Source organism: Rhamphochromis longiceps, linkage group LG12 (genome assembly GCF_057381845.1).
Source record: "Rhamphochromis longiceps isolate RC_006_pf linkage group LG12, R_longiceps_female_GT1.1, whole genome shotgun sequence".
Lineage (NCBI taxonomy): Eukaryota > Metazoa > Chordata > Actinopteri > Cichliformes > Cichlidae > Rhamphochromis > Rhamphochromis longiceps.
The window spans coordinates 38004243-38018760 of record NC_140568.1 but is presented as its reverse complement, the minus strand read 5'-3'; the positions used below and the strand labels follow the sequence as shown (position 1 = coordinate 38018760).

Sequence of the window (14518 nt, the reverse complement as noted above, 5' to 3'; positions counted from 1 at the left end):
CATTTGATCCATTTGAGTTCGAGAAAAAGACTTATGAATACTGGTGGTTATAAGCAAAGACTAAAACCAGACGCTTTGCCTACAATGTTATCTCACAAGGTGTCCAAACACTCTCAGACAATGAGTGAAAATTGCTTAAAGAAACAGGAATGACAGGGGACTTAAGAAGCTTTTTTTGCTAGGCTACAGCAGATGCTGTATCTGAAAACACACTAAATGGCATGACCCTAGTGGTATCTGGAGGTGTCTGACATTCTGCCAGTTCATACTGCAGTTGCCTGGACAAATCAGATGGAGCTGAAGGTGGCAATCACATCTAGCCGGCAATTATGGACAGTGTTTACGTGGGTGAACACGACCTCTCATGGTGTATTCACATAATAAAAATGTGCACCCCTAACATCCAACAAAAGGCAGAGGAGGAGGAGTACAACTGATAGCTTAAATCAGAAACATTTTTTCAGAACTTACCATTAAGTCCTATAATTTCACTCACTTCTCTCCAAGCCCACTCCTTTTCTCCCTATCTTTGTCTAGAAGTGCAGTTGAATCAGACAGCTCCAGCTGCCCACAAACACAGTCAATAAATTAGTTCTCAATTTCTCATTGTCAGCATCAGGATAATCCCAGCTCTAAGGGACATACTGAGAAGCAAATTTTCTTCCAAAGTTAAAATATTGTAATTCCTGCAAGATGCTGATTTCCCTTGATTTGTATATCAATTTGCTTTGCTGCATAAACTCTGTCTGAAATCTGGCCACAAAGAAACTTTGCTTTGCTTAGTGTAATCACAGCATAACAACTGTTGACAGAAAACAAAGCTCTCCCTATCAATGTAGAGGGGCAGTTGCTGCGCAGATACTGATTATGATTAACACTTCATTTTGAGTAATGTTCAAAGTAAAAAGATAGATGTTTATCTTGCCCTAAGGTCCAAAGACTTGGACAGTTTGTCACTAGAGAGTCTATGCTGCTATTTAAATGAAGTAAAGTTACAATGTGTTTTTTGTTTTTTTCTGGGTTTTTTGTCAGTACTGTTTGATTTCTGAGGTTTATACGATTTCAATAACTGATGTTTGCTCACAATGAGCCAGACCAAGTCTTAATTAATGAATTGGAATAGATAACTTGCAAATGCTTTGGTATACCACTACCTATCATTTTATTTCTTTGTTCATCTGCCTAGTGTCACTGGGGATCCTATCAGTTAAACGCCATCACTATGTTTTTAGAGAGAAATGCAAGGCATGTGTCTACAGATAACATTTAGAGCAGCAGAAAAATACACAATCCCCACAACCCACCCCCACAACCCACCCCCCACTACACGCACACATGTTTATTGTTCCTGTGTGCTTTCCCAGAGTGCGCAAAGGTTTCCCTTTTACTGCATTAGCCATTTAATGTTGACAAACAAGTCGTTTGAGTGAAAGTGAGATAATGCACAACTTGTGTATAATATATCTCGCTGTATGTTTAACAGTGGAAATGCATGGAAAATATACATGGCAATATAGTCATTAGGTAACATATCTCTTATCTTTTGTCCCGTATGGGTTCTGTGTCATGTATCTTAAGACTGTTCCCCTGCAAATGAATGTTTTGCTGAACATTATTGAATTGCAGAAGGTAATTAGAGCTTGTTGCTTAGCTACCAGCACATGTATGCCTTAGTGTGTGTGTACATATGCATGCACATTCTTGGTGTTTCCACAGAGCCACGTAATTCACAAATCCTGCCAAGAAAAACAGAGGATAACCAAATCCAAACAACAGCTGTAAAATACATAGATACACATGTACATATACACAGGAAATCAATAGGAAAAGCACCAAAAAGTACACTGCTATTGATACTGTCTTATGCCAGTGCAGAGTAATCCCTATTTTCTGATCTCTGGAGTGGAAATTCAAACAGATGATGTCACTTTGCCTTGGGGACATGCTTTTTCTAGCTTGATGATCTTCTGCATGCTCATGGGTTGAGATGTTGACTATTTCCTGTGCTGAACCTTTGTGAAGTCTGAAGCCTGAAAACAAATTACCTCCCAGAGGGAGGAATCAGCACCTTGCTGCCCTGATGACCTTCTGTATCTGTTTTTCTTTCATTTGTCATGATGTGCTTTTAGAGTTAAAGGCAGTGGGTTGCAGAGATAACGCACCAAATAAAGATACATCATTAAGGGAGTCCACCAAGGCACCGGGTTATCAGAAGCACATAAAAGGGGAGGGGGCAGTTTGTTGCAACGTGAATGAAATATTAATAAAATAATGGCGATAAGGCCATTCACTGCTTATGGCCTTATCGCCAAAAACAAAACATATTAGTAATCTGTTTCGTTTTTGTGTTATCTTCTACAGTGATTACTATCTTGCAAACCATTCTAAGTTTTAATCCACAAAAATGGCTTTTTGGTTAGACTGTGTTCTCTCATGCATGTAGAGTTATTGCTACTCACTTTTATTGGCATAATTTAGATGAGATTGCTCAACTTGCTCATGTTTACTGGAACCTGCTTTGTTGTAGTCGTGTTTTAGATTTGCAAAGGACTGGGGGGAGACAAAAGCCAGATACTAAAACCGTACTTTTTTTGTGCCTGGATGTGAACTCATTTATTGTGGAGAAGTGCCCGAGTGTCACTGTGAATGTATTCTTTGCTGTTTTTCTGTTTGTACGCAAATGCAAATTGTTCAATGTGCGACGGTGCAACAGTATTAAGCCCTTCTGTGCTGTCTATGTAAGTGTTTCCCTTTATTTCCACTCATCTCTGTGTCTGTAGTGTGGATGTGGGCGTACAGTGTAGATGCCTGTGTGGGGAGGAGGGGGGTAATCTCCCTCCTGGGCTGTCATTATCTCCAGGGTTGGGTTTCAGAGGGCCATAATGACGACTTGGTTGTGTGGGCGCTGAAGAGCAGCATTCACACTGAAGTCGAGCAATTTGTGTGTGTGTATGTGTGTGTGTGTGCATGCACTAAACAGGTGTTCGTGTATGTGCCCTGAGTGTGGGCACGCTGGTGTATGGACCTGTCAATGTCTGATTATATATCTGAGTGTGTGTATGTGGGTTTATTCCTCAGTCTGTCAGCCAGCTAACCTCAATCAAAGTCAGAAATGGAAACAGCCCACCAAATTCATGTACAAATGCCAATAGAGTTAAAAACAGAGCAGAAGAAAATTAGTTGAATCTGTCTTATCTCTGTGGTCTTTTTTGTGTTTTTGTGTTTTTTTTTCTTCTGGCCTCTTATCAAGGCAGGGTCCCCTGGGTGTGAAGCTGACAGGGTGAGTGTTAATCGGTCACCTTATCAACTCGACACATCCTTGTGAGTCAAATAGAGCCACTTGCAGTGGTGATCTAATACTGACTTGTGATCTGCTGTCAAGGAACAGCTGGTCTCAGATTAGACTCATTCATTCATATTGCCATTTATAATTCTGAATTATTTCATAAACCTCAGTTGTTAGATTTTTCCAAGACACCAGGCTGTATGTTTCTGGTCAATCAAAAATGTCATGTTTTGTGAAGTGGAGTTGGACACACTTTGACTCAACATGGTTTTGTTTTGACCATATAAATACTGCAAAACCAAACTCCATGCAGAATTACACATCCTGAGACAATAATTGTGCACTGATACTGGCAGCAGCTGTTTGTTTGCACTGATTCTGTGGCAGAAGTGGCTATTGGGATTTGATGCCTGAATGATTTCAATCGGACCGAGTTTAGGAGGAGGATAAGATACAGAACAAAGCGAAAGGGGAATATGATGAGCAGAAGGAGCACAAAAACTCAAAGGAAGGGAACGTGTTGGAACGAGTAAATGGGATGGAGGAAAGAAGAAAGACAAAGGACCAGAGGGAAAGTGATGAGTCAAACTGTAAAGATGAGGATGGATTGGTCCAGCTAGATATAATCAGATAATACCAGGTGCAACGTGCACACAATGATGCCTTTTGTTAGTGAACAACTTGAATGCCATTTAAATGCATGCAGCAAATTCATTTCATCATATATAGGGGGCAGAAATGGAAAAACTTGTCCTTATACTGATGTCTTTATACATTTGTCACTTATTATCTTATGTAACAAGCACACACAGAGAAGTTTTTGTTGTACATTTACATTTGATGCAAAGTTACTGATGTTGACTTTTTCTTTTAAATAAAACAGCTAATGCTTTATGCTTAATATTTGCAAATAATTATGACTTATTTTTTAAAGAAGCCAAACAGAAAGTGATATATGGTTATATTTGACTTGATCTAGCTATACCCTGAAAAACACACAGCTAGTCACAACTTTTACAAGCAAACCCTAAGTGAAGTACCATCTGTAGGTCTACTAGAAGATGTGAATGCAGCATTGCAGACAATCCTTACTGTGACCATCAATGAAACCAACCAGCTGATCTACACCACAGCGCCTGTGATTTCTGAGATGCTTGGCTATAAGATGAACAGCCAGTAGATAAGATGAACAGTGCCGTCCATGGAGAAAGAGACTAGAGGCCAAGATCAAGATAGCACGGGGGGATGTTAGCCAACTATCGAAGCTGCAGAAAAGTGCGATAAAGAAACACCAAGCTGCCCGTTACCTGAAGACTGCCAGACAAAGACTCACAGCTTTCATCAGCTGGTTGAAGAGGTTTACTAGAGAGGTAAGAGAAGTGTACTCTCAGTGGAAGGGGAATAATATGAGAACAGCCCCGCCAATGCTGGACAAGGAGCAATAATGGTTGCGGATATGGAAGAAGGACAGCAATGCTTAGTGTCTAGTAGACTCCCAGAAGGGACCCATTCAACTACCGGCTGCTATAACCTGCCTTACTATCACATGGAAGTTCCTGTCAGGCATCATAGCGGCTAAGAAGAACAGGCACATGGCTCAATACATTAGCTGGGCACAAAAAGGAATTAGCAGTGTACCAGAGCGGGAAAACACCAGCTATTTGTAGACAGAGCTGTTGCCCAAGACTGCAAGATCAAGCTCACCAACCTGTGCACTGCCTGATTAAATACAAGAAAGCCTATGACTCAATGCCTCAAACATGGATCCTGGAAAGCCTAGTATACAAGATCAACAGGACCCTAAGAGCTTTTATTTGTTTACATGTGTATATTAAACAAAATACATTTTTGTACTTTGCATTCCTCTCCAGGACATATACCAAGATTTGTTGATTGGTCTTTGCATAAAAAACTTGTGTAGTACCTATAGCTACAGGCAAGGACATAAAATGCAGCTGTACAATATGTGGGCGATGATAAACAAGTCCAACTTCCTAACTGGCAGACCACAGGCAGTAAGGATGGGCGGACATGTCTCAGCCTCCACCACTCTCAGCACTGGAGCCCCCCAGGGGTGTGTTCTGAGCCCCCTGCTGTACTCTTTGTACACATATGACTGTGTGGCCACTACCAGCTCCACCACCATCATCAAGTTTGCTGACGACACCGTCGTGGTGGGCCTGATCTCTGATAACAACGAGACGGCCTACCTGAAGGAGATTAGGAATCTGGAGAACTGGTGCCAGAGGAACAACCTCCTTCTAAACGTCAGTAAGACAAAGGAGCTGATAGTGGACTTCAGCACTAAGCAGGAGAGGAACTACCAGACCCCCGTCATCAACGAGTGCCCAGTGGAGAGAGTGGACAGCTTCAAATACCTCGGAGTTCACATCACGCAGGACCTGTCATGGTCCTGTCACATCAACACCGTGGTGAAAAAGGCCCGACAGCGTCTCTACCACCTCAGACGCTTGAGAGACTTCCAACTGCCCTCCAAGGTGCTCAGGAACTTTTACTCGTGCACCATAGAGAGCATCCTGGCGGGAAACATCTTAACCTGGTTCGGGAACAGCACCATGCAGGACAGACGAGCTCTACAGAGGGTTGTGCGGTCAGCTGAGCGCACCATCCGCTCCGAGCTCCCTGACCTGCACTCAATCTACAGCAGGCGGTGCTGGACCAAGGCCAGGAAGATCGTGAAGGACCTCAGCCATCCCAACAACAGACTGTTCTCTCTGTTGAGGTCAGGAAAGCGATTCCGCTCCCTGAAGACCAACACAGAGAGACTGAGGAGGAGCTTCTTCCCGCAGGCGATACGGTCTCTCAATCACACCACCACACAGTACTCGCCCACACATATGGTTCTTACACACACACTGGACTTTCTGGACATTGTTTTTGCACAACACTGGTCACTATATTCTTCATTTCCGGTTAATACTTGTACAGCTGCTGTTATTGTGTATATATTTATTTATATTTAGATTCCTTCATACATTCTTATATAGTTCTATATTGTGTATTGTGTATTTTGTTGTACAGTTATTTTATTTTCAACTTTAATTTATATATTTATCTTATTCTTCCCAGTTAAATTTACCCTTCATTCTAATTTGTGTTGTACAGTTATTTCATTTTTAACCTTAATTTATATTTTATTCCTTCCTAGTTAAATTTACCCTTTTTAATTTTTCATATTTATTTCCTATCTTATTCATAGCCTTTTCCTTTTTTGTTCTCTTTAGGTCATGAGCAGTTGTCCAAGCATTTCACTACATATCGTACTGTGTATGACTGTGTACGTGACAAATAAAATTTGAATTTGAATTTGAATTTAATTATTCACTGCAGGAGCCTCTATACACTGACTGTAGCTTGAATAATTGAAGAATGAGGGAACAAAGTCTGGACTTTTTAGGATCCTTGGATATTCGGTCATCACGTTGTAACCACAGTGATAAAAAATAAGTTACTTCATAGTATAATAGTATAAATTAGTATACATTAAATGTAATGTCACAGAATATCACCATGTGACTCATTTATTCACTAAATATATTCCTTAACTCTACTGACATGTAACTCTGTAGTTGAATCATGTATACATCACCTACTTTGTCTCAAGTGTGTTTACAATTCCTTTAGTCTGGTCTGTTTATTGGTTTTCTGTCTTAAATCTCAGCATTTCAGTAATAGTGTTCTATAACAGTTTCCTTCTTGAAGATTTCCAGGGGTACTCACTGGTTTCTGCCACCACAAAGTGTTTATGACTACAGTGACCTGACTCAAACTGCTGTATGTATGTCAAAACACTGTATATGAAGTCTCATTTCCTCCACTAGTTTTTCATTTGATTATATGATTATATGTAGCTAATAAGCAGTTACATATAGCAGCATTTTCCAAATTTTTGTTGATAGCAACAAATGACAGCTGTCGTTTCATTTGCTGTGGCAAGCATTGTAATTAAGCTATCGCCTGTTTGTGTCCCTAGTTTCCATGCTGTCCAAATTATTAGTATGTAATGATAAAGGAGAAACGGCAACTTGAATACCATGAGACATTTTGCATCGCCAATTTCGACCTGATGACTTCCAGACGTCATCTCACTTAAAAGTCTGATGTGCTTCAAAATGTGTGTGTGTGTGTTGTTACTGGTGACATGTGCATTTCCGCTTAGCAAACAGAGCTTGAAATTAAGACCATAGGTGGCATTAGTCATCGCAATCAGCGCAGAGTGGGTAGGCGACACTTAAGGACGGCAGACTTGTTCTCATTAGCTGCGGAGTGGCTGTGTTTTTCTTGACATGCTGTGAGTTTAAGAGTTGTTGTTATTGTCACAATGAAGTGCAGGACCCAAGCATGTTGTCCAATTTCTGTCTATTTTGAGACAAGTTTCTCTAAGGATTTGTTCAGCCAGTGAGCGGAAATGGTGGAAATGAGTCTGTCGAAGCGTTGCATTGCTAAAAAGCCCAATTTGTAGGGAGCTCTGTTTCGACGATTTCTAGCCAGATTTATTTCCCATCAGCGCAGTGGAGGTATTAGTGAAAATGACACGACCTGCTTAAGCAGAAAGGAATGAGCATGCAGCTCTCATAAAAGGTTTTATTAGTCTTTATATGAAATCATTTGGAACATCACAGTGTCTGAGTGCATAGTCTCAGAGGGATAGCTCAAGTGGGACGTGCAATTAGAGAAAGACTGCAAAGGGAGAATTATTGAAGGTGGTGCTTGAGAAGAATTAAGATTTCATTTACCCCCTCAGAATTTGTTTCTCTTCTGGGCCACTGCATCTTTGAGCCTTGAAATCTCTGGTGCATTTGCCATTTAGCTCTCGTGCTTTGTCTTGCCAACTTAATTAGCATCAGTGGACTTGGCTTGTCAGACTTTAATAAGCAAAAGCAATGATGGAAGTACTTGGTTGAGCTTGTAAACATAGACCAGGGAGCTCCGGTATTGAGGATGCAAGTACAGCTCCACATAGTGGATTATTTAGCAATGGCCAACCACATTTCTACCCACTAGTTCAAAGGGTCTAGCAAAACTGCAAAACCTAAATACTAAAACTGGCTTTGAATTTGAAAGCGTTCCCATGTTTTTCTTAAATGTTACAACAACTGCTTTTTCCCTTGAGTATAATAAGCTTTAACACTAATTATCACTTATAAATCTATCTTAAGTTGCTGTTGTATAGCTGTGTTGTAGGGTGATTTCATGTGTGCTGCTGTGATTATCTGGTTCTCCTGCCTAAAGGCAATCAGGTAAATGTTTTATAATCAATAAAGCTGCTATGGTTCACTGATCATGAATGTGCAGCAGTATTTTAGGAAAGAGCCCAGTGGCAGCCCTTTCAAGTAATTCATCTGCCTGCCAATCACCTGATGACTTTTTCATCTCCTGTCTACAGCACCTCACATCATAGCATTATAGCAATTTTCTCTGTTCCTTTATATTCAGTCTGTCCTGGATTCACTTTCCTGTCTTGTACATGAGTGTTAATGTAGCAGCATTGCTTGCTCATGAGCAGACATGTGCTGTGTTAGTAAACTGTTGACATAGAAGTTCTGTGGTATAAGCTTCTGAAATCTGCAATTGATGTGTGATGGTCTTAAAGGCTAAATAAGATAAAGTGGTGCACTTTCTTGTTTTAACAGATTTTCTTTTTCAAACTGTGCAAACTATTAACTAAACTGTGTGTTAATTTAAATGCATCATTAAAGTTCTTTATGCTTGTATGTTCCTTCAGGTTGTTTACACTGAGTGATCAGTACTATATAGACTGAACAGTAATTTTATTGTAAGTGAAATGAAAATTGCAGGTATGTTTTTGAATTATTACATGATTCAGCTGTTCATTTAGTAAACGAGTATCTAGGTAAACTAACTGGAGTATATAGTGGATGCTTTCATGTAAGGCAAATGAAGAGAACCGTGCCACTCATTTTTGGTACAGCGTCATGCTGGGAGCAGCTGTTTTATTCATGGAACTGTCGATTTGTTTGCCATTAATGTGGCTTAACGAAAGTGCCAGAAAAGGTTTCAAACGTATTTATATCGGGGGGAAAATATTCAGGAGTTTACCGAGATGGTTGTGGTGTAAATACATGTTGCACAAACTGAAGTAGTGTTTCTTATTACTTTAGCGAGTTTTCTCTGTTCATAAATAACTTAACAGCTCAACTGACATTTTGAAGAGTTGATGGCGTGTTTCTTCTAATTATTATTATTATGGATGAATCAAGCGCTCTGGCATACTCATTCTACTCAAGTAAAGTTCCACAGTCATCTTCATTTTTGGAAGAGAACATAAGGTTATGACTGATAAATGGTTGTTGAACCTTTTCCGCACCAAACAGCCTCTGGCAAGTTTGCAGTTAGCAAGCAGTAGGATCCCCGTTTGCAGTGCTCAGATGCATGTGTACACTCTTGTGTGTAAGCCTGCCAGTGGAATTGGCTAGACTTCTTCCTCCTCTTTGGCTATACTGAGCACAGGGAGACAGCTCACCCACAGCAGTGCTAGCTCACTGCGTTAATATGTTTTGACAGAGGAAGCATTATCACAGCTCTCAACTCTCATCTGCAGCACGAAGCACGATGCTGAGGCGACCCCAGTGATCACGGAGATTTAAAGGGAGACTTATTAGGCCCACCAGCAGCTTTGGTTCAGTCTAACAAGCTTTTACCACTTTCAAAACATTAAGTGCAAATAAATGTTGCTGTCAGGTGACTGCTTTTAAAAAAAAAAATCCCACTATATCAGTGTCCATTTCTAAACAAATAAATTAGCTGCAGTTGTGCATCCAGCTATACAGCTCAACAGTGACAGCAGTAGCGCTATGGCACAGCATGATGTTGCATACATCAGCTCTGCCCCCAAAACCCTGTTTCTTTTTTAAAAGAAATGTCTTTTTCCTTTCATCTTCGCAGCTGGAAGTTACTCATCTTGCATAATTGTGTTTAGTTCTTCTGCCAAGCATTTCTAAGTGGAAGGCTGTGCCAGCTATAGCCAACCAGCAGGCTTCACTCCTCTCTTAACATGTTTGTTATATCCCTGCATTGTGCTACCCACTAATGTAATTAATGCAAATATCCAGTGTGAACAATGGCACTCGTTCGACTTCTTTTGTGCTTCATTAAATCTCGTTTTTAACCCTGAGTTGGGTCTGGGCTTCACCTGAAGTAACTGCAAGGGTTGAACAGCTCGTTCAAAGATGTTCGTTACTGCAGCCTCACATGAGATAAAACCCAGGACTATACTGCCATCTGTGTGGTTAGATATACTGTAAAATACATGAAAGCTCTCTCTCTCTCTCTCTCTCTCTCTCTCTCTCTCTCTCTCTCTCTCTCTCTCTCTCTCTCTCTCTCTCTCTCTCTCTCTCTCTCTCTCTCTCTCTCTCTCTCTCTCTCTCTCTCTCTCTCTCTGCTACACTGTCTGCAATCCTCTATTTCACCACTAAGTGTCTCTGTGCTCAAATCTGTACATTTCTTCCTGCTACTCGTGAACTCATTTACAATCCACTGTCTGGTTTTATGCCACATACATTGTTGCTTTTCTCTTTCCATTAACTGTCATTTTATGCTTCGGACTGTTTCCTTATGGTCAGCTATTACCTTTCCAGCACTTTGGATCACAAACACAGTCTTGGCGAGAGTATGTGTCACATGATACAACATGATTCATTTATCAGTTTACAGTTTGAAATGCAGCACCGCGCTGCTTGACAAATATTTATACAGAGATAAATGACTTTAGTACACGGAGACAGCATTATTGTCTATGATTTTACGAGTATGCACACATTGATTTTTAGAGAACATGAGCCTGTTAAAAGGTACTGGGTAATATCAACAAGTGTTCCTCGAATTTTATTGACCCTGTTTCCCACTAAAGCTTGGTAAAATGCAATAAAGTATAAGACTACCGTAAACTGCAGCCTTCAAAATAGAGTTTAATCAGCATGTTTTTAGAACAGTGCAATATGAAAAAGAACATAAACTAATCCAGCGATCAATCCTACCTTCGGAAAAAGGGCTGTTGTAAAAGGTTGGTTTCATTTGTACTTAAATCCAAACTGACTGTATGCTATAGTTACAGATGGGATTGTTAAGGTAGTTGTGTAGATCCCACTAAAACTGAAGACGTAACCGTTCAGTCATCCACAAGCCAGCCTCTCTAATCCCCAGGGTACTTTAAGCAGATAATTTAAAATGTTTCCTGCAGGTTGAACTGAGATCAGCATCTGCATCACAAATGGAGTGTGTAATGTGTTTTGTAAATGCATTACCAATGGGAGTTCAGCATGTATGGCTGCTTTGGCTAAATTAGGAATAAACCACACTGTAAACACATAACCAACAATAGCTCTGTGAGCTTGTAATCATGAACAGAAGATGAGGAATGTAACTGATTTTGAGTAACTATTCTAGATTAATGCCTAAAGAATCTTTTCAGTGAGCAAGACAGTTTTTATTAGATGACATAAATTTGAATTATAAATAAAATGTGAAAAATCTGGCAATCAGACTTGGGTTTTTGATGACAACATCCATACTGTACAGAGTTTAAATATATTTGCAAGGCTACTTACCTGTTTTTACCTGTCCTGTTTTAGTCTAAAGGCCACTTTTGAGGTGACTACCAATGAAGTTAGTTTTTGTATACATCGCTTTGTATCAGCTGTGGTTGTTTAAGAAGTGTTTTACAAGTAAAATTGGTATGGTGTGGTATGGAAATTCAGGATAAAGTAATTGAGCAGATAAATCAAAAGAGGTAAACTATTGCAGAATACCTTCACATCTTTAATCCCTGGTTCAGTATGTGTTAAGCAGTTTACATACAAAATGATCAGTGGCTGCAACGTTGGTTTCCCTTTGAATGACTTAATATGTACATTATGGGTCCTTTATCTCTGACTAACTGAGAGAGCCCTCCTTCCGTTACAAGACTTGAAAAAAACCCAAAGGACATATAATTCGGGGTTAAATTCATGTTTACATGTTGAGTTTTATTCTAACAGTTCAGGCTTCTTAAAAACACTTTTTAATTAATATTTTTCTTTAAAAAATGACTTTGTAAAATCAATTCCTATTTTTTTTGTCATTTACAACTTTAAACTCTGGTGGTTTCTTTTTCATCACCTGCACACTCTCACACTAATATCATGTCAACTCCAGGTGTCCCGTGTTCCCATGCAAACCAGCACGATCATGCCTGAAGTGTTTGCCTATCCACCTGCTCATTTGTATGTGGTTTTTCGTCACTCCTGCCTGCAGCTACTGAAAGGATAGCACTTCTAAAGCTTCCAGTGAAGTTGAGATGAGGACAGCTTGATTTATTTTCAGCACTGTTTTTAATCATTAAAACGGTTTCAATAAGGTGTAGGCGCATCTAAATCTTCAGCTCGTTTTAGCTGACTGGACGATTTACTGCGGGACAGGACTGAAGAAGAATGAAGGGCACGTTGGCCTGATCAAAAGTAATCGGCGGTCATTAAATTTGAGCATCTTGGTTATGTAACATGCTGGGAAGCCCGGTTGGTCGAGCTCTTGACGCTACACCGTGACGACGTGAGGATCTCACAGACGCGCACGGGGACCTCTTATCTCCATCAGGGATGGAGGTAGATTCGATTAACAGGAGACAAGTTCATGCTTCCCTCAGTGTGTCTGAGGACCCCGTGATGCGACAGGGAGAGAGACAGTCTTCGTCCTCCTTCGTGCACCACCAGTGAGACCGGGATGCGGTTTTCCGGCGGTGTCGGTCGCTAACTGAGCCCATTTTGACACCAGGAGGAAAAAAACATATTGGCCGTTATCTGCTGGAGGTAACACTCGGGAAGCATGGCAGGCGCAAAGCTGACGCCCTCTCCCTCGGAGATCGACCCAGACGTCAAGACCGATGTGCAGAAAACACCAGAGCCCACCTGGGTCAATCCCTCCACCCCTATCCGGACCATCGGCTCTTTGGGGAGCGATGTCGACCAAAGGTAGCTGCCGCAGATCCGCACCAAAGGCGCATGTTTCTAAATGCAGCTCGCTTGCACACACGCAGCATCCTCACGGTGTTGCAAGCGACCGGCACATCAAGTCTTCCTAATAACTTGGCTGGTAATTAACAGTAGTCGTAATCAATATTTCATTACCATTAAAGCTGTCCGCCTGTAAACTGACATTTCCCACAAATTTACAGCGTAGTGTGGGAACTACGGTAGTTACGCATCGGGTCCTACAGGCTATATTTTCCCATTGGGATTAAACATTAAGGCAACCAGTACGACTCTTTGAGTCACTTTCACGACAGATGGCTGAATGATCGCAAACATTTCTGTCGTGAGTCATTTTGCTCCAGGCATCAATGGGATTCATTTAATGACTGCAGTGTATGGGATTACATAATTCAGTGGATGCTGCATTCCCATTACAATTTTATGAATCTGAGAGTTTGCGTGGGGTAGAAGTAGTCTTTTGCAGGTTGCATGAGCTAAGTTTTTTTAATATTATTAATGCATATATATTAGATTGATAGATGAAATAAAAATGCAAACCACAGGAGAGCTCCTCACATACCCCCTCCCTATATAAAAATACTACATGTTATTTCACAATGTGCGGGCACCAGTCCATAAAATCTGCTTTTACTCTGCTACAATTTGATAGACAAATTAGATGTGGTTCCTGTAACAACTGAGGGATGCATTTTTTTTTTCTTTCGGAGACAAAAGAACTCAAGAGCTGCAGAAATGCTGCTGTTCAAGCTAATATTTGCACTGTTATCTGCAGGTTATGAGGTTGGGTTGACTGAAAACAGAGTGTGCTTATTTGGCTGTGCTTCAGAAACTACTGCACAGCCAGTATGCTGGTGGTGCAGTGTGCCCTGTCTCTCAATATTTATAGCACATATTTTTCTTCTCACTTTTTATGTGAAATACTGATATTTATCTGCATGTTTGATCAGATCTGCTGGGATTTAATCTGTTCTGAATGATGGAACATTTGCTGTTGGTTGTGATTTTAATATCCATATTGAGGCTACAAAAGCAACAGAGTGGCATGGGAAATAGCTAAACAACGTGATTACAGGAAGAATGTCAAATGCAGCACATTTGGATCAAAAAATCATAATCCTAAAATAATTGGCTACATTGTTTATTAGAAACTTTAATAAAAACAAAACAAAAACAAACCCCTTTAATTAAATATCGAGGATAGATTAGAAACATTCAGTTTTTACCA

At 40.4% G+C, this 14518-nt stretch overlaps 1 protein-coding gene across 1 annotated transcript in view; it reads left to right on the top strand.

The window, feature by feature from the left end:
• kcnt1b (potassium sodium-activated channel subfamily T member 1b) overlaps positions 1 to 14518 on the top strand; it is a 72069-nt gene that overhangs the window by 5742 nt on the left and 51809 nt on the right. The window lies entirely within an intron of this gene.